This window comes from Monodon monoceros, unplaced genomic scaffold (genome assembly GCF_005190385.1).
Source record: "Monodon monoceros isolate NGI ecotype Baffin Bay Population unplaced genomic scaffold, NGI_Narwhal_1 Super_Scaffold_11, whole genome shotgun sequence".
NCBI lineage: Eukaryota > Metazoa > Chordata > Mammalia > Artiodactyla > Monodontidae > Monodon > Monodon monoceros.
In genome coordinates this window covers 113,896,194-113,917,610 of record NW_021703767.1, presented here as the reverse complement: position 1 = coordinate 113,917,610, position 21,417 = coordinate 113,896,194, and the positions used below count along the sequence as shown (strand labels likewise).

Sequence of the window (21,417 nt, the reverse complement as noted above, 5' to 3'; positions counted from 1 at the left end):
TTACTTCATGTTGGTATGACCTGAAAACGGTTGGTGTTTAAGTAAAAAGTATGATTTTGGACATTTTAAAATCTGGGAATGTTTAGCAGAAGTCAAAATGAGTTCAGATCAAAATAGTATTTTGTACTGTTTGACATATTACTGCCATATGGTATTGCACATAGTAGTTTCACATGACATAAAAAAGGGAAGAAAGTAAGCATTGTTAGTTTTCTCAAAAGAAGAAACAGAATTAATAGACATTTCTTTTAATTAGAGCATCATGGGTAATCATTGTTTAAAAATTCATGTATTCTGCAAATATTTACTAAGCATATATAAAAAAATACAAGTTTTTATAATCCTTTTACAGAAAAGTTAATTTAGGAACAATGAGAACATATAATTGGTATTGTCAGTTTACATATCATAGTACATAGATAACAATAACAGACATAATAACTAACATTGATTGTTTACTATAGGCCAAACAGTTCTAAGCACTTAATATTGTCTTGTAATCCTCTTTTTATAGATGGGGAAATGAAGGCATTGAAAATACATAACTTTTTGAGTTCACACAGGTGGTTAGTGGAGCAGCTGGAATTTGAACCTAGGCATCTTGACTATAAAGCCTGTCTTGTATCATGTTTTATTTAAAAATACAGAATACTGTGGGGTTATTTTGGTTTCTTTACTTGCTGATGTGGGTGACCTGGGGTGAGCTCCTTTGGCCCTTGGGTTGCTCAACTCCTTCCTCAAAAATATAGTATTAAGCCATTATATTTTTGTGGGGATAAGGATAATTTGTAAGGCCCTAGACAGAATATGTGTTCAATAAATCACATGCCTCAGCCTTTTTCCTTTCATACTGAGGATGTGGCCATTTGGAAAATTTGTTAGCAACTAGAGGAGGATGGGAGAAGATTTTAACCTCAGGACACTGCTGAAGCAAAGGTATAGAAATAGGAAAGCAGAGGATGTTTGCTAAGGTAGTATGTTTAAGGAACAGGCTGGTAAAGGTAGATGGATACAGATTACGGGAATACTTAAAGGAACCAGGTTAAGAATTTTGTACCTGATTCTTACTTGAGAAGAACCCCTCCTTATAAATATTAATCTGGAACTAAGTCCAGTGAAGGAGTGGAAGCCTGGAGGTGGGAATGTCGTGGAGTTTAATTACAGTTGAGGCTGGTTGAGGCAGGAAGTAATGATGGTGGGATTGTTGTAAAGGGTATAGAATTGAGAAATGTTAATTAACATTGACATTGTGAAATGACATAAGTATGGGCCTTATTTTGGGGAGGATATTATGATGAAGAACAGATGTTGGTGGAAGGGGATTTAAGAGAAGGATTTATGATGCAGTCTTTGGTTTTGGAGCAGAGGGTTTGTTCAGATGTTTGGAAATGTAAGATGGAAGGTGGGAGCTCTTTGTATTCCATAAAAAGGTAAGAGACCAATTACTCACATGGTGAGGAAATGGTCTAAAGCAATCATCCCCCTGTGGGTCAAAGTTTCACAGGAAGGATGTGACTCCAGAAGGTCCTCAGAAATGCAGATTTCTTACTTGTGATAGGGTTGTATCCACTATTTTTCCCTGTAACATATTCCTGGGAGGACAGGAATAAGGTCGTGGGGAGGGAAAATTTTGGAAACCTAGCAAACCTCCCGTTTATTATTTCAAAAGAGAGCCAGTAAATTGGAGCCTAGGGATTCTCACATTAAGAACTTGGAAAGACGCTGTGATTTTTATACAGTGCCAGACATTTAAACACACATGTTGAATGTTGAATTGTTGGAACGTCTCCAGAGTTTTTATTTGTGTCATCCCCTTTGTTACCCTGAATTGATTAATAGGATAACTTTTAAAACCAGAGAGTCTGTGTGCTTGTTATGGGGCAGCAGTGAAGAGGCGACCTAGATAGATTGTATTTTACTTATAGCTGAGACTGTGGGAGAAGAACCTCAAAGGATGAGAGGAGAAGGTGTGGTAGGAAGAATAGAGATTCTATGACTGAATCCTTGTGCCACCCATTCTCTGGCTTGTTTTCTCATTCTGTAAAATGATGATGATGACCAGTCAAATAAAAAATTGGATATTAGGCACAAGCATTAGGACAAGGAAGGTTTACATATTCTGTCATCTGTCACACCATTGTTGGAAATGTTACTTAGATTCTACTACTTACACATTTTTCTATAGCATTCTTCACTCAACAAATATTTATTAAGTATTTTCTATGTCAGGCACTGTTCTAGGCATGCAGACTACATTAGTGAACAACAACAAAAAGCAAAATCCTTGCCCTCATGGAGCTTATTTTCTAGTGAGAGAAATAAGGTTTATTTTATTTTATTTTTTAATAAATTTACTTATTTATTTATTTTTGGCTGTGTTGGGTCTTCGTTGCTGTGTGCGGTCTTTCTCTAGTTGCAGCGAGTGGGGGCTCCTCTTCGTTGTGGTGCGCGAGCTTCTCATTGCAGTGGCTTCTTTTGTTGCGGAGCACAGGCTCTAGGCGCGCGGGCTTCAGTAGTTGTGGCATGTGGGCTGAGTGGTTGTGGCTCACGGGTTCTAGAGCGTAGCCTCAGTAGTTGTAGCACACGGGCTTAGTAGCTCCACGACATATGGGATCTTCCCGGACCAGGGCTCGAACCTGTGTCCCCTGCATTGGCAGGCGGATTCTTAACCACTGCGCCACCAGGGAAGCCCAAGGTTTACTTTAATAGTGGAAAGTAATTAGATTTTTCTTATACTATGTATTTATAAAATCACAATACTAAACAGATAACAATAAGAGTACTATACCAGATTGTAATTAATTTTGTAGAGCACTTTAAAGGAAGGGACTATATCATGCTGACTCATGTATGTCTCCCTATTTACCCTTTTCCCAATGAAATGACTTAGATGTATTTAATATTCAGCAAATGTAGGTACTCATTAAATATTTATAATGGAGAGAAGAAAGTTGTGTTAAGGCAAGGGCCAGATCTTAAAGATAAAGAAATCAGTTAAGTGTAACAAGTATTAAGGGCTCATGTCCTCACTAGATTGAGGGTAGGAAGAAAGAGAAGTGTGCTATGAATTGCAGTGCATGGCTTGCCTATGAGGTTGAAGTGGAAATAAGGTTATATTGTAGCTGAAAGCATCACCATTAAGGGAATCTGGGTATCTGGGTGTTCCCCAACTTGCCCAATAATTAGCTGTGTGACTTTGCATGAATAACTCGACCTCTCAGTTCATTTCCTCATTTGTAAAATGAGGAATTTTCCTGTTAAAATAGTCTTTTAAGACAAAATGTTTATTGCAGTTTCACTTTACTAATGTAGACAAAACAGAGCTGATCATGAGCTTCCATTGAATAATAATCAGACTAAGTTTATGCTTTTAGTTAACAAACTAGATGTTTAAAAAATGTCTACAAAATTAATGTTATCTATTTGATGTTATTTACTAGTAAGACTACATTGTAATTTTAAAAAATAAAGCAAAATATAACCTCATATGTAGTTTCCCCTTTTGCCATTATGAAGGAAAAATAAGCCACAGTATTTTAGACCCCAGTAATGGATCTTACCAGTTGTCCATACTTTCATACTTTAATTTTACAACAGCCTTTGATTATTGTGCTAGGTGCTGAGTATACCAAATCTGAAACTGTATGGTCCCTAACTTCAAGGAGTGATGAACAAGTTAAACGTTTTGTTACACTGCGGTGGCACAGAGAAGGCACATAATGAGAGGCTGACAGAAAAGAAAGTTCAAGTGGTTAGAGAAGAAAGACTAAGGAGGAATGGCAAGGGACAAAGCTGGAGACATAGGCAGAGACAGTTTATGAACTTTCTGTGCTAAGTCACAATTTAGTTTTGAACTTTATTCTGAAAGTTGCATAATCTGTTAAGGAATTTTATGCAGGGAGTAACATGATCAGGCTTTTAAAATTTTTTTTATTTATTTATTTTTGGCTGCGTTGGGTCTTCGTTGCTGCGCGCGGGCTTCCTGTAGTTGTGGCGAGCGGGGGCTATTCTTCTTTGTGGTGCACGGGCTTCTGATTGCAGTGGCTTCTTTTGTTGCGGACCTCGGGCTCTAGGTGCGCGGGCTCAGTAGTTGGTGGCGCACGGGCTTAGTTGCTCTGCACAGGAAGATGTGGGATCTTCCCGGACCGGGGATCAAACCCGTGTCCTCGCCATTGGCAGGTGGACTCTTAACCACTGCACCACCAGGGAAGTCCTGATCAGGCATTTTTATATCTACCTTTACATTCCTTTTAAGAGAACGATCCATGAGGAAGATATTTATGTTATTTCCAGTTATTTCAACTGTGTAGTCCTGCTTGAGGAAATCTGTCTTTTAACTCTGAAATACAAAGTCTGAGGAACAGTGTTAATTTTGTGGTTTTAGGGTATCAGTAACCATGAAATATTTGAACATTAAAACATTTATATGTTCACAGCCACATTAATGTAAATTGAGAAGACAACTGAAAATTTAGGGTATTCTGCTTATTGAAATGAGAGAGCTTCCAGTCAGATACAAGAATTATGATTTAGAATTATTTCTGAGGGGCTAGAAATTTGTCGAAGTTTAATTGATTGAATATGACTCTAGTTCAGGCTCATTTTCTTTTTGTTTTTTTTTGTGGCACGTGGGGCTCTCACTGCTGTGGCCTCTCCCGCTGCGGAGCACAGGCTCGGGACGCGCAGGCTCAGCGGCCATGGCTTACGGGCCCAGCCGCTCCACGGCATGTGGGATCTTCCCGGACCGGGGCACGAACCCGTGTCCCCTGCATCCGCAAGCGGACTCTCAACCACTGCGCCACCAGGGAAGCCCCAGGCTCATTTTCTAATGATCAAGATATCCAGTTAAACTTTTAGAGGCAATGAGGGGAAATAATCCCACCTGATGATAGGTGAATATTTCTAAATCAAGTCATAAGAGAGTAGGAGTTGAATTTCTACTTTGCTTAGATGTAAAACAACTCATTAAATATGAAGAGTAGTTTATTTGCCTAATTAATGGGCTTGTAATTTACATGTTTGACCTTCAAAAAGGAAGAACTGTGCTTGTAATTTATACATTTACATAACGTGTATTATAAATATTAATTGCTTAAAATTTTTTGAGGTGAAACTCATACAGCATAAAATTAACAATTTTAAAGTGAATAATTGGGTGGCATTTAGTAAATCACAGTGCTGTGCAACCACCACTTTTGTCTAGTTCCAAAACATTTTTATCACTCAAAACTAAAACCCCATACCTATTCACCATTCTCTGCTGCCCCCAGCCCCTGGCAGCACTAATTTGCTTTCTGTTTCTATGGGTTTACTGGATATCTCACTTATTCTGGAAATCTCATATAAATGGAGTCATACAATATGTGAACTTTAGCATCTGGCTTCTTTCACTTAGCATAATGTTTTCGAGGTTCTGCAATGTTGTTGCAAGCTACATTATTGTATGTATGAATACTTCTCCCTTTTTACAGCTAAATAATTTTATTGTATGCATACACCAGACTTTATCCATTCATCTGTTGAAGGACGTTTGGGTTCGTTCCATTCTTTGGCTATTGTGAATATTGTTGCCCTGAACATTCATTTACAAGGGTTTTTCTGAGTCCCAGTTTTCATTTCTTTTGGGTATATATAAGGAGTGGAATTGCCGGATCATATGGTAATCCTATGTTTAGCTTTTTGAGGACTTACCGAACTGTTTTCCACAGTGGCTGAACCATTTTACATTCCTACCGGCAATGTACTAGGGTTCCAATTTCTCTTCATTGTCACCAACACTTGTTCTTTTCCAGTAAAAAAAAAAAAAAAATTAATGCTGTTGCTATCCTTGTGTCACAATGAGGTGATAGCTCACTGTGGTTTTGATTTGCATTTCCCTAATAACTGATGATGTTGAACATCTTTTTGTGTGGTGGTTTGACCATTTGTTTATCTTCTTTGTAGAAATGTCTATTCAGACTTTTTGCCCATGTCTAAGTTGGGTTGTTTGTCTTTTTATTATTGAGTTGTGTTTTTATGTATTCTGGATACTAGACCCTTATCAGACGTATGATTTGCAGATACTTTCTTCCATTTTGTGGGTTGTTTTTTCACTTTCTTAATAATATCCATTGATGCATACAAGTTTTAAATTTTGAAGAAGCTCAATTTATTTATTTATTTATTTTCGTTGCTTATGCTTTTGGTATCATGTCTAAGAATCCATTGTGGAATCCAAGGTCATGGGGATTTATTCTTATGTTTTCTTCTAAGAGTTTTATCATTTTAGCTCTTATATTTAGGTCATTGAACTATTTTGAGTTAATTTTTGCATATAGTGTGAGTTTAGGGGTACAACTTCATTGTTCTGCATGTGGTATACGTTGTTCCATTACCACTTGTTGAAGAAAGTATAATATTATTTCCTCATTGAATGATTTTGGTACCTTTATTGAAAATCAATTGGCCATAGAAGTATAGGTTTATTTTTGGACTCTCAATTCTATTCCTTTGGCCTATATGTCTGTCCTTATGCCCATACCACATTGTTTTGATTACTGTAGCTTTATAGTAAGATTTTGAAATTGGGAAGTGTGAGTCCTCCAGCTCTGTTCTTCTTTTTTAAAATTGTGTTGACTATTCAGGGCCCCTTGCAATTCCATATGAATTTGAGGATTGACTTCACCATTTCTGCATAAAAGGCTATTGGAATTTTGATAGGGAATGTATTGAATCTGTAGATTACTTTGGGTAGTATTGCCATCTTAACAATATTTAGTTTTCTTTTTTTCTTTTTCTTTTTGGCTGTGCTGTGTGGCTTGTGGGATCTCAGTTCCTTGACCAGGGTCCCCCCCCTCCTCCACGCACTCCCCCCCCTTCTAGGGACATTGGGGACATCTGGTGGTGCTCTGCCTCAGCCATGTGCCCAGAGTAAACAGGCCTTCACTGATCCTGCAGTCCCAGTCTAGACCTGGTGACCACCTTGCCATGGCCCTTCTGAAGTGGACACCATGTACCTCAGGCCTCATGCCTCCAGTGCCTGGCTGGACCTCTACGTGCCTGCCCACCAACCTTGGCTTGCCTGTACCCCAGGGAGTTGTTTCCTGCAGTTCTCTTGACATGGATACTGTGCATTCTAGGCCTTGTGCCTGCAGCAGTGTCCTGACTACCTCTGCACACCTGCTCACCAGCCTCAACAGCTGCACTCCAGAGAATTGTTTCCTGCTAGTCTGGCAACGTTGGACCTGCTCTGGTTTGGACAATCCAGTGAAATTCTCTGTTATCTAGCATGCTGCAACCATAGCTTCTCCAATGAGAAACTCCAGCCTTGAGGAGAGGGGACCCTTCTTCCAAGTTTATCCTTTTTGGGTACTCTCCCTCAGCCTTATTTTTCCCATCAGGGTTTAATAATTATTTATCTTAAAAAAGTTAAAAACAGCTTTATTGACTTATAACTGGCATATAATAAACTGTACATATTTATTTATTTACTTTTGGCTGCATCGGGTCTTAGTTACAGCACGTGGGCTCTTCGTTGAGGCACACGGGCTTCTCTCTAGTTGTGGCATACGGGTTTTCTCTCTCTAGTTGTGGCATACGGGTTTTCTCTCTCTAGTTGTGGCGCGCGGGCTCCAGCGCTTGTGGGCTCTGTAGTTGTGGTGTGCGGGCTTAGTTGCCCCATGGCATGTGGGGGTCTTAGTTCCCTGACCAGGGTTCAAACCCGTGTCCCTTGCATTGGAAGGCGGATTTTTTCACCACTGGACCACCAGAGAAGTCCCAGACTGTACATATTTAAAGTTTATGCTCATTAGCTTTGACATATTTATATAACTCTGAAACCATCACCATAATGAAGTTAATGAACATACCTATTGCTCCCAGAGGTTTCCTCATGCCCCTTTGGAATCCCTCTCTCTTGCCTCTTGCCACCCCTCATTATATCTTTATAGTTACTATCCTATCATAGTTTAATTATTATTTGTGTTAAACACTCTGTTTAATTTACTATAGTTTCTCACTCCTGATTGAACTGTTGATATAGGGTTGGTGCCTGGAGTGGTTACAGGAAATAGACCTAAAAATTTGAGGTTTTGGTATTGCTTTGGTCATGCCTTTGGACCTGAGCACAGTGCTGAGTTCTTTACCAATGGAAAGGGGATGCTAGTAATCCATGGCATCATAATTAATAAAGGTATCATCTCTGACAGATTGTGATATATTGCCAATTGACCCAAATGCCTGGGAGCCCACATGGCTGCTACATTTGACCTTTACAGCAATAATGATAACTATAAGGACTGTAGTGTAGGACGGAATCTTTTGAGTGTAATTGAGTCCTTAAGGAGAGAAAATGATGGCTTGGATTTAACTCATAGCTGAAGATGTGCCCTTTTTTTCACTAGTTTTTTATTGCACACTTCACTTAAGAAGAAATAATTTCATCTTCTCCAGGTTGTGAATAGACTTGTGAATTATAAAACCTTGTGGCTTGCTCATTAAGAAAACATTGTTTTGTTTTGTTTTTTTTTTTGTATGGGAGTAATGCATGCTTGGAGAACTTGAATAGGTGGAACAGATTTCTGTTACGATTTCTGTGTGTTTTCTTCTAGGTTTTTGTTTGGTATATGTTATATAAAATGAAATAGGCTTTAGAAAGTTTTAATTGTTTATTCTGAAATATGCAGATAAATATTTAAAAAAATCATATAGAGTCCCCCACCCAGAGTTTACATGTACATGTTAACAAATTGTTTTGTTTCATAGTATCTATGCATCTTTTTAATGTATACGTGAAATATTTTTAATGTTACTATACAGAAAAGAGGCCAGGAACAGAGTCTTGTGGTGATACTTTAAAGAAACAGTTGTAATCATCAGTGGGAATGGCATAACTTGATCTAGCACCCCATACTGTTCCACCGTTAATATAGTAGGCTAAATGTCGTGCTTAACACCCAAACTGTGTATGGGGCATTGGGCATGCTCGGCTTTTTGTTCACAAATTATGCATAAATTAAAGAAAAAGGGATGGGGGTGGGGATAATGGGTAAGGGAATAAGGGAATTGGTTCATTTATTCCGGTACTTACACATAGAAATTGAGTCCCCTAAAATAGGAAAACTGGAATGATATGGGAAAAAGTTTTTCCCTGCATTGTTTTTGTTTGTTTGTTTTTGTTTTACTTGGTAAGGTTCTGAGGATTAGATGGAACATTCACATCAAATGCTTAACAGAGTGCCTGGCTCCAAATTGATAAGTTCTGTACCAATTTATTTATAGTGGTGGTACTGATTTTTGTGTGAAGCATCATAAAAAAAACTCTGGTTCAGGAGATTGATACTTTGAAATACACTGGGCATGATATTTTTGATAACCTAGAAAACCAGAATTTTCTGGCATGTTTCCCTAAATGATGCTTAAGATTCTAATATTATGAAAGCAATTCATTGTCAATTGTCTTTTCCTTGTTTGCTGCATGACTTCTTGCTGGGGTTGACAACCTATGGCACTGGTGACAGCAGTGGTATTTGAGAGAATTATGATGTGTATTTTTGTTAACATTCCTATTTCTCTCTCTCTCTTTTTTTCCTTGCTCTAATTTGACCCTCTACCCTACCCCTCTTTGACTTATAAGAAGTTTATGAATAATGACTTGGTATACCATTTGTCAATCTATGGTCGAGAGCAGTGTTTTCCAAATTTGGCTTGATCGTAGTGACTAGGGGACATTTTTAAAAAGTAAAATTATAGGCTTCCTGTCTGAATCTCCAGGGGAGGGACCTGGGAACATTTATTTTTACCGCAAGCCCCTGGGTATGTGCTATATACTTAATACCTATTGCTAGATCCCATCTCATGTCGACTGAATGAGAAGATAGAACTCTGGCGTTGAACGTGAGTCTGGTTTTTAATAGTTGCTTATTTGTTGACTCGCTTAGTGTGTTGTGTTTGATCTTGGCAGGCTCCTGCTTGCAACCTTTCATAATATCTCCATGCAGTCAGAAAAACAAAACAAAAAAATCTTGTTTTGAGTGACAGGTTGCTTTATTCTTTTCTTTTTCTTTTGAAAATAGTTAGCTATCATAGATGCAGGAAAATGCATAAAACATTTGTGTATGGTTTAAAGAACAATTGTAATGCAAACTCCCATCTCATCACAGCTCAGGTCAAGATGTGGAATATTGCTGGCATCCCAGAAGCACCTTTTCCCTGGTCACACTCCCCTTCCTTACCTTTCTTACCCTCAAGGTAATCACTATCTTGATTTTTATGATAACTTCCTCGTTTTTCTTTACATTTTTACCTCTTAATTGTGAATCTCTACATAATATCTGTTTTGCCTTTTAAAGAGCTTTATGTGTGTGGAATCGTAGTGTTTGCATTCTTTGTGACTTGCTTCTTTTGCTTAGGGTTATTCTTGGGAAATTCATGTATATTGGTCACATAGCTGTCATTTGTTTTCATTGTTGTAGAGAATTACATTATATGCACATGCAAAAATATATTAATTCTACTTTAATGCATAATGCTCAATAAAGTTTAATATCAAAAAGGGTAACTCATTGCCTATGTCTGCATAAGAACAAGGGAGGCTATATTTTGGGGAAGAACAGGGCATGACCTTTGCCACTTAAATGGTAGAAATATCCTTGATTCAACTATGTTTGATATATGTATTTTTAAATTGAGGTAACATTGATTTATAACATTTAAGTTTCATGTATACATTATGTTTCAATCTCTGTATACACTACAGCATGCTCACCACTGGAAGTTTGGTTTCCGCCTGTCACTGTGTATTTGACCTCTTTACCCATTTTGCCCTCCCTCAACCCCCTTCCACTCTGGTAACCACTAATCTGTTCTCCATATCTACGTGTTTTTGTTTGGTTTGGTTTGTTCCTTTAGTTATTTATTTAGTTTTTTGATAATCCACATATGAATGAAATCATATGGTATTTGTCTTTCTCCATCTGACTTATTTCACTTAGCATAATACCCTCAAGGTCTAGGTGTGTCATGTAAATGGCAAGATTTCATCATTCTTTTATGGCCAAGCAATATTCTGCATGTTTACCGCATCTTTTTTATCCATCTGTTGATAGACATTTAAGTTGTTTCATAGCTTCGTTATTGTAAATAATGCTGCAATGAACATAGAGGTGCATATATCTTTTTGAGCTAGTGTTTTCATATCCTTTGGATAAACATCCAGAAGTAGAGTAGCTGGATCATGTGGTAGTTCTCTTCTTAATTTTTTGAGGCCTCTCCATACTGTTTTCCATAGTGGCTGCATCAATTTACATTCCCAGTAACAGTGTTTGAGGGTTCACTTTTCTCCACATCCTCACCAACACTGAGTATTTCTTGCCTTTTTGATAATAGCCATTCTAATGGGTGTGAGTTGTTACGTCATTGTGGTTTTTTTTTCTCCTGAATGAAATGCTTTATAATATTTTATTCAGTATTAAGATAAAGCAAAAATATTTATGCAGGACATTCTATTTTTATGGTTTCCAGCTACTGCAGTCTTTTTTTTTTTTTGCATAGTCTTTTTTTTTTCTATTCAAACAGTCATAAAAATTATAATCATCCTCATCAGTTCACCCAGTCCCATGTAATTAATTTTTTTAATCTTGATCTTTTGCTAGCACTTATATGAATTCATCAGTTTTCCATTAGAGTTCTGAAAATGCTTATTCATTCAGTTCAGCAGTATGGTCTGTTACCAGAAACTTGTGCTTGTCAGTCTTTTCCATGAATTCCTTGAAGATGAAACCCTTTTATAGGAGCATTTTTGCAAAAGCATCAGAGTACATCCAGAACTGTGTGTAAATGACAAAAGACTTAAAAATGACCACGGTTAAAGATTTGATGAAAGTTCATAATAATGCAATTGACAAGGAAATTGAGTTACTTCTGAGATATACATTTAAAAAAAATAACTAGAATTATGACTTATAACATTATACCAGAACATATAAGATTTTTAGGTATTTCATATAATGTCTGAAACATTTATATTAACATATTTCCATACAAATAACCCAAAGAAAGTTTAGTATTAGTTTTTTTTAAAATTTTTAAATTTAATTTTTTTATACAGCAGGTTCTTATTAGTCATCAATTTTATACACATCAGTGTATACATGTCAATCCCAATCGCCCAATTCATCACACCACCATCTCCACCCCCGCAGGGCTTTCCTCCATTGGTGTCCATACGTTTGCTCTCTACATCTGTATCTCAACTTCTGCCCTGCAAACAGGTTCATCTGTACCATTTTTCTACGTTCCACATACATGTGTTAACATACGATATTTGTTTTTCTCTTTCTGACTTCTCACTTTGTATGACAGTCTCTAGATCCATCCACGTCTCAACAAATGACCCAGTTTTGTTCCTTTTTATGGCTGAGTAATATTCCATTGTATATATGTACCTCATCTTCTTTATCCATTCGTCTGTCGATGGGCATTTCGGTTGCTTTAATGACCTGGCTATAGTAAATAGTGCTGCATTGAACATTGGGGTGAATGTGTCTTTTTGAATGATGGTTTTCTCTGGATATATGCCCAGTAGTGGGATTGCTGGATCATATGGTAATTCTGTTTTTAGTGTTTCAAGGAACCTCCATACTGTTCTCCATAGTGGCAGTATCAATTTACATTCCCACCAACAGTGCAAGAGTGTTCCCTTTTCTCCACACCCTCTCCAGCATTTCTTGTTTGTAGATTTTCTGATGATGCCCATTCTAACTGGTGTGAGGTGATACCTCATTGTAGTTTGATTTGCATTTTTCTAATTACTAGTGATGTTGAGCAACTTTTCATGTGCTTCTTGGCCATCTATATGTCTTCTTTGGAGAAATGTCTATTTAGGTCTTCTGCCCATTTTTGGATTGGGTTGTTTGTTTTTTTAATATTGAGCTGCATGAGCTGTTTATATATTTTGGAGATTAATCCTTTGTTGATTCGTTGGCAAATATTTTCTCTCATTCTGGGGGTTGTCTTTTCGTGTTGTTTATGGTTTCCTTTGCTGTGCAAAAGCTTTGAAGTTTCATTAGTTCTCATTTGTTTATTTTTGTTTTTATTTCCATTTTTCTAGGAGGTAGGTCAAAAAAGGATCTTGCTGTGATTTACATCAAAGAGTGTTCTTCCTATGTTTTCCTCTAAGAGTTTTATAGTGTCCAGTCTTACATTTAGGTCTCGAATCCATTTTGAGTTTATTTTTGTGTATGGTATTAGGGAGTGTTCTAATTTCATTCTTTTACATGTAGCTGTCCAGTTTTCCCAGCACCACTTATTGAAGAGACTGTCTTTTCTCCATTGTATATCCTTGCCTCCTTTGTCATAGATTAGTTGACCCTAGGTGTGTGGGTTTATCTCTGGGCTTTCTATCTTGTTCCATTGATCTGTGTTTCTGCTTTTGTGCCAGTACCATGTTGTCTTGATTACTGTAGCTTTGTAGTATAGTCTGAAGTCAGGGAGTCTGATTCCTCCAGCTCCGTTTTTTTCCCTCAAGACTGCTTTGGCTATTTGGGGTCTTTTGTGTCTCCATACAAATTTTAAGATTTTTTGTTCCAGTTCCGTAAAAAATGCCATTGGTAATTTGATAGGGATTGCATTGAATCTGTAGATTGCTTTGAGTAGTATAGTCATTTTTACAATATTGATTCTTCCAACCAAGAACATGGTATATCTCTCCATCTGTTGGTATCATCTTTAATTTCTTTCATCAGTGTCTTATAGTTTTCTGTGTATACGTCTTTTGTCTCCCTAGGTAGGTTTATTCCTAGGTATTTTATTCTTTTTGTTGTAATGGTAAATGGGAGTGTTTCCTTAATTTCTCTTTCAGATTTTTCATCATTAGTGTATAGGAATGCAAGATATTTCTGTGTATTTATTTTGTATCCTGCAACTTTACCAAATTCATTGATTAGCTCTAGTAGTTTTCTGGTGGCATCTTTAGGATTCTCTATGTATAGTATCATGTCATCTGCAAACAGTGACAGCTTTAATTCTTCTTTTCCAAATTTGTATTCCTTTTATTTCTTCTCTGATTGCCGTGGCTAGGACTTCCAAAACTCTGTTGAATAATATTGGTGAGAGTGGACATCCTTGTCTTGTTCCTGATCTTAGAGGAAATGCTTTCAGGTTTTCACCATTGAGAATGAGTTTTGCTGTGGGTTTGTCATATATGGCCTTTATTATGTTGAGGTAGGTTCCCTTTATGCCCACTTTCTGGAGAGTTTTTATCATAAATGGGTGTTGAATTTGGTCAGAAGCTTTTTCTGCATCTATTGAGATGATCATATCATTTTTATTCTTCAATTTGTTAATATGGTGTATCACATTGATTGATTTGTGTATATTGAAGAATCCTTGCATCCCTGGGATAAATCCCACTTGTTCATGGTGTATGATCCTTTTAATGTGTTGTTGGATTCTGTTTGCTAGTATTTTGTTGAGAATTTTTGCATCTATATTCATGAGTGATACTGGTCTGTAATTTTCTTTTTTTGTAATATCTTTGTCTGGTTTTGGCATCAGGGTGATGGTGGCCTCATAGAATGAGTTTGGGAGTGTTCCTTCCTCTGCAATTTTTTGGAAGAGTTTGAGAAGGATGAGTGTTAGCTCTTCTCTAAATGTTTGATAGAATTCACCTGTGAAGCCATCTGGTCCTGGACTTTTGTTTGTTGGAAGATTTTCAATCACAGTTTCAATTTCATTACTTGTGACTGGTCTGTTCATATTTTCTCTTTCTTCCTGGTTCAGTCTTGGAAGGTTATACCTTTCTAAGAATTTGTTCATTTCTTCCAGGCTGTCCATTTTATTGGTATAGAGTTGCTTGTAGTAGTCTCTTAGGATGCTTTGTATTTCTGCAGTGTCTGTTGTAACTTCTCCTTTTTCATTTCTAATTTTATTGATTTGAGTCCTCTCCCTCTTTTTCTTGATGAGTCTGGCTAATGGTGTATCAAATTTATCTTCTCAAAGAACAAGCTTTTAGTTTTATTGAATTTTGCTATTGTTTTCTTTGTTTCTATTTCATTTATTTCTGCTCTGGTCTCTATGGTTTCTTTCCTTCTGCTAACTTTGGGTTTTGTTTGTTCTTCTTTCTCTAGTTCCTTTAGGTGTAAGGTTAGATTGTGTATTTGAGATTTTTCTTGTTTCTTGAGGTAGGCTTGCATAGCTATAAACTTCCCTGTTAGAACTGCTTTTGCTGCATCCCATAGGTTTTGGATCATCGTGTTTTCATTGTCATTTGTCTCTAGATATTTATTGAGTTCCTCTTTGCCTTCTTCAGTGATCTCTTGGTTATTTAGTAACGTATTGTTTAGCCTCCATGTGTTTGTGTTTTTTACTTTTTTTCCCTGTATTTCATTTCTAATCTCATAGCATTGTGGTCAGAAAAGATGCTTGATATGATTTCAGTTTTCTTAAATTTACTGAGGCTTGATTTGTGACCCAAGATGTGATCTATCCTGGAGAATGTTCCGTTCGTACTTGAGAATAAAGTGTGATCTGCTGTTTTTGAATGGAATGTCCTGTAAATATCAATTAAATCTATCTGGTCTGTTGTGTCATTAAAGCTTGTGTTTCCTTATTAATTTTCATTTTGGCTTATCTGTCCATTGCTGTAAGTGAGGTGTTAAAGTCCCCCAATATTATTGTGTTACTGTCGATTTCCTCTTTTATAGCTGTTAGCAGTTGCCTTATGTATTGACGTGCTCCTCTGTTGGGTGCATATATATTTATAATTGTTATATCTTCTACTTGGATTGATCCCTTGATCATTTTGTAGTGTCCTTGCTCGTCTATTGTAACGTTCATTATTTTCAAGTCTATTTTATCTGATATGAGTATTACTACTCCAGCTTTTGATTTCTATTTGGATGGAATATCTTTTTCCATCCCCTCACTTTAAGTCTGTATGTGTTCCTAGGTCTGAATTGGGTCTATCGTAGGCAGCATATAGGTGGGTCTTGTTTTTGTTTTCATTCGGTGAGCCTGTGTCTTTTGGTTGGAGCATTTAATCCATTCACGTTTAAGGTAATTATCGATATGTATGTTCCTATGACCATTTTCTTAATTGTTTTGGGTTTGGTTTTGTAGGTCCTTTTCTTGTCTTGTGTTTCCCCCTTAGAGAAGTTCCTTTAGCATTCGTTGTAAAACTGGTTTGGTGGTGCTGAATTCTCTTAGCTTTTGCTTGTCTGTAAAGCTTTTGATTTCTCCATCGAACCTGAATGAGATCCTTGTTGGGTAGAGTAATCTTGGTTGTAGGTTCTTCCCTTTCATCACTTTAAGTATATCATGCCACTCTCTTCTGGCTTGTAGTGTTTCTGCTGAGAAATCAGCTGTTAACCTTATGGGAGTTCCCTTGTATGTTTTTTTTCGTTTTTCCCTTGCTGCTTTCAGTAATTTTTCTTTGTCTTTAATTTTTGCCAATTTGATTACTGTGTGTCTCGGCATGTTTCTCCTTGGGTTTATCCTGTATGGGACTCGCTGAGCTTCCTGGACTTGGGTGGCTATTTCCTTTCCCATGTTAGGGAAGTTTTTGACTATAATCTCTTCAAATATTTTCTCTGGTCCTTTCTCTCTCTCTTCTCCTTCTGGGACCCCTATAATGTGAATGTTGTTGCGTTTAATGTTGTCCCAGAGGTCTCTTAGGCTGTCTTCTTTTCTTTTCATTCTGTTTTCTTTATTCTCTTCCACAGCAGTGAATTCCACCATTCTGTCTTCCAGGTCACTTATCTGTTCTTCTGCCTCAGTTATTCTGCAATTGATTCCTTCTAGTGTAGTTTTCATTTCAGTTATTGTATTGTTCATCTCTGTTTGTTTGTTCTTTAATTCTTCTAGGTCTTTGTTAAACATTTCTTGTATCTTCTCGATCTTTGCCTCCATTCTTTTTCCGAGGTCCTGGATCATCTTCACTATCATTCTTCTGAATTCTTTTTCTGGAAGGTTGCCTATCTCCACTTCATTTAGTTGTTTTTCTGCGGTTTTATCTTGTTCCTTCATCTGGTACATAGCCCTCTGCCTTTTCATCTTGTCTGTCTTTCTGTGAATGTGGTTTTTGTTCCACAGGCTGCAGGATTGTAGTTCTTCTTGCTTCTGCTGTCTGCCCTCTGGTGGATGAGGCTATCTAAGAGCCTTGTGCAAGCTTCCTGATGGGAGGGACTGGTGGTGGGTAGAGCTGACTGTTGCTCTGGTGGGCAGAGCTCAGTAAAACTTTAATCCACTTGACTGCTGATGGGTGGGGCTGGGTTCACTCCCTGTTGGTTGTTTGGCCTGAGGCAACCCAACACTGGGGCCTACCTGGGCTCTTTGATGGGGCTAATGGTGGACTCTGGGAGGGCTCCCGCCAAGGAGTACTTCCCAGAACTTCTGCTGCCAGTGTCCTTGTCCCCACGGTGAGCCACAGCCACCGCCCACCTCTGCAGGAAACCCTCCAACACTAGCAGGTAGGTGTGGTTCAGTCTTCCCCGGGGTCACTGCTGCTTCTCCTGGGTCCTGATGCCCACACTACTTTGTGTGTGCCCTTCAAGAGTGGAGTCTCTGTTTTCCCCAGTCCTGTCAAAGTCCTACAATCAAATCCCACTGGGCTTCAAAGTCTGATTCTCTAGGAAATCCTCCTCCCATTGCTGGACCCCCAAGTTGGGAAGCTGGACGTGGGGCTCAGAACCTTCACTCCAGTGGGTGCACTTCTGTGTTGTAAGTGTTCTGCAGTCTGTGAGTTACCCATCCAGCAGTTATGGGATTTGATTTTACTGTGATTGCACCCCTCCTACCATCTCATTGTGGCTTCTCCTTTGTCTTTAGATGTGGGTTATCTTTTTTGGTGAGTTCCAGTGTCTTCCTGTCGATGATTGTCCAGCAGCTAGGTGTGATTCTGGTGTTCTCACAAGAGGGAGTGAGAGCATGTCGTTTTACTCCGCCATCTTGGTTCCTAGTCTCCTCATTGAGGTTTTGGGTTGCACTTCTGTAATAGTGATGTTGATTACGTTTTCAGTGCCTTTTGTCCATCTGTGTGTCTTCTTTGGAAAATTGACGTTTCTGGTCCTGTGCTCATTTTTACATTGGGTTGTTTGGTTTTTTGCTATTGAGTTTTATGAATTCTTTATATGTTTTGTATATTAACCCCTTATCAGACGTATGATTTGCAAATATCTTTTCCCATTCAGTAGGTTGTCTTTTCATTTTATAGGTGATTTCCTTTGCTCTGCAGAAGCTTTTTAGTTTGATGTAGTCCCATTTGTTTTTGTTTGTTTCCTTTGCCTGAGGAGACATACTCAGAAACGTATTGCTAAGGGTGATATTAAAGAGTGCACTGCCTATGGTTTCTTCTATTGAGTTTTATGGTTTTAGGTCTTACATTAAGTCCTTAATCTATTTTTAGTTGATTTTTGTGTATGGTATGAGATAGTGCTCTAGTTTCATTTTTTTCCATACGACTGTCTGGTTTTCCCAACATTTATTGAAGAGACTATCCTTTCTCCATTGTGGTTTTCTGCTCCTCTGTCATAAATTAATTGTCCATGTAGGTATGGATTTGTTCTTGGGCTCTCAGCTATGTTCCATTAATCTATGTCTGTTTTTCTTTCAATACTATGCTGTTTGGTTACTATAGCTTCGTATTATAATTTGAAGTTAGGGAGTGTGATGTCTCCAGCTTTGTTCTGGTTTTTTTTTTTTTTTCTTTTTTTGTGGTATGCGGGCCTCTCACTGTTGTGGCCTCTCCTGTTGTGGAGCACAGGCTCCAGACGCGCAGGCTCAGCAGCCGTGGCTCACGGGCCTAGCCGCTCCACGGCATGTGGGATCTTCCCGGACTGGGGCACAAACCTGTGTCCCCTGCATCGGCAGGCGGGCTTTCAACCACTGCGCCACCAGGGAAGCTCCAGCTTTGTTCTTTTACTTAGGATTGCTTTGGCTATTTGCGGTCTTTTGTGGTTCCATATAATTTTAGGGTTTTTTGTTCTATTTCTGTGAAAAATGTCCTTGGGATTTCGATAGAGATTGCATTGAATCTGTAGGCTGCTTTAGATGATATGAACCTTTTAACAATTAATTCTTTCAGTCCATGAGCATGGAATATATATTCATTTCTTTGTGTCTACAGTTTCACTTAACAGTGTCTTTCAGTGTACAGGTCTTTCACTTTCTTGATTAAATTTATTCCTAGGTATTTTATTCTTTTTGTTGTGATTGTAAATTGGATTGTGCTCTTAATTTCTCTTTCTGCTAATTTGTTTTTAGTGTATACAAATGCAGTAGATTTTTGCATATTAATTTTGTGCTCTGCAACTTTACTGTATTAGTTCATTATTTCTAACAGTTTTTTGTTGGAGTCTTTAGGGTTTTTTTTTTAAGATTCTCTTTTTTTTGATGTGGACCATTGTTTAAGTCTTTATTGAATTTGTTACAATATGGCTTCTGTTTTATGATTTGGTTTTTTGGCCGCGAGGCATGTGGGATCTTAGCTCCCTGACCAGGATTGAACCTGCACCCCCTGCATTGGAAGGTGAAGTCTTAACCACTGGACTGCCAGGGGAGTCCCCTAGGGTTTTTTATATATAAAAGCATGTCATCTGCACATAGTGACAGTTTTACTTCTTCCAATTTGGATTCCCTTTATTTCTTTTTCTTGCCTAATTGCTATGGCTAGGACTTCCAGTGATATGTTGAATAAGAGTGGCAAGAGTGGGCATCCTTGTCTTATTCCTCAATTTAGAGGGATAGCTTTCAGTTTTTCACTTTTGAGTGTGATGTTAGTTGTGGGTTTGTTGTATATGGCCTTTATTATGTTGAGGTACATTGCTTCTATACCCACTTTATTGAGAGTTTTTACATAAATGAGCGTTGAATCTTGTCAAATGCTTTTTCTGCATCTGTTGCAATGATCAAATGATTTTTATCTTTCATTTGTTAATGTCATGTATCACATTGATTTGTGAATGTTGAACTATCCTTGCATCCCTGAAATAAATTCTACTTGATTATGATTATCCTTTAAAGTGTTGTTTTATTCAGTTTGCTAGTATTTTGTTGAGGATTTTGCATCTATGTTCATCAGAGATACTGGCCTATAATTTTTTGTGTGTGTGTGTTGTCCTTGTCTGGTTTGGGGATCAGGGTACACACTAAACATTGGGAATAGTTTGTGTGAGTCTCAGAGGTTGGAAAGAATTGATGTTTTGGAGAAACCTGTTTGCTAACCTTTTAAAATTAAAATTTTGCTTATTTTGTTTCATTTGTTGGAAAAATCAAATTGTCGTGGAATCTGAAAAACATTGGTTGACAGTAAAAGTAAAACATCTTAGATGAGGCTTGCTTTTAGTTTAGATGGCTTCATGTTAGAGAAATTAGCTGGGCAACCTTCAGTTTCCTTGCAAAGAACTATTGGGTATTTTAGTTTTGCTTAAAAAGTTAAGCCCTGTTGTCGTTTTTTTCACTTTTTTTCATGACAGTCTCTCAACCGTTTCATTAAAAGCATTAAAAACTATACTTTATGGAAACTTAACTGTAGTATATATTAGTAGTTCTCAGCTGAACTCTTGGAAGTCATGATGCTTTTTAAGGAATACTATGAAGTTATTGATATATTCACTTGTATGAATTGACAACACTGTTTTGGAGGAAATTTTATAGTACCATATATATATAATAAACATATATGACCATGAGCACATTTGTAAAAAAAAAACCATCTATTTAATGCAATGTGATTTGGCTATTATAAATTTTACACTAAAATAGTTAACTAGCTATTCAGGTATTTTTTTCTGTTAGTGCTTTCTATAGTACATATCTTTTTGATGCATTTTGTAGTATAAGATACATTTATGGAGAAAAATAAATTGAAATTACTACCTATTAAATCTTTTTTCAAATTAGGAAAAGATTACCATTATTTTATCAGTGGGGCATTTTGGTCAAGTTTTTGAAATCCCAGTGATACACAAGAGTAGCTTGAGATATGAGCTGATTCAGAGGCTTTCTTATGGCGATGGTTAGCTGTTTTATGAGTGTTATTTGGTACTGAACTAGTTGATGTCAGAATGTGAGTCATCTTCAGAATTAAAGATCATTTGGAAAGCAAATTCCTGAAAGTAATGTTGGTCTTAAACACTTACTAAATGCATCCCCATCTGTAAAATGAAGTTTAGAATATAGTTTTGTGTAGATGAGTTGCATGGTATTGTCACAAACTTAAATGTGAGGTTAGGATTACTCTGCTGCTTGGGGAAGTTTTTAAATTTTGCAACTACCAGAACAGCATTAGATGAGTAACTGGCATCTGTGCTCTTAAGCCATATGGATAACCACATGTACCAGCCCCAGTTCAAAGGTTCTCAAATTCACAAGGCCAGTAGAAAATTAACAAAATCAAGAGTTGGTTCCTCAAAATTAAAAACTTGGGTATCAAAGGACACTATG

At 37.5% G+C, this 21,417-nt stretch overlaps 1 protein-coding gene across 3 annotated transcripts in view; it reads left to right on the top strand.

Moving 5' to 3' along the window:
- The window catches only part of RNF13 (ring finger protein 13), a 139,062-nt gene that overhangs the window by 2,644 nt on the left and 115,001 nt on the right, over window positions 1-21,417 (top strand). Inside the window, exon 1 of one of the 3 annotated variants that reach the window (XM_029214043.1) lies at window positions 10,171-10,227. The exons of the other annotated variants lie outside the window; for them this stretch is intronic. The gene's annotated coding sequence lies outside the window, so the exon portion shown is untranslated. Of the gene's footprint in view, window positions 1-10,170; window positions 10,228-21,417 lie in introns of those variants that run through there. 3 annotated transcript variants of the gene reach the window in all.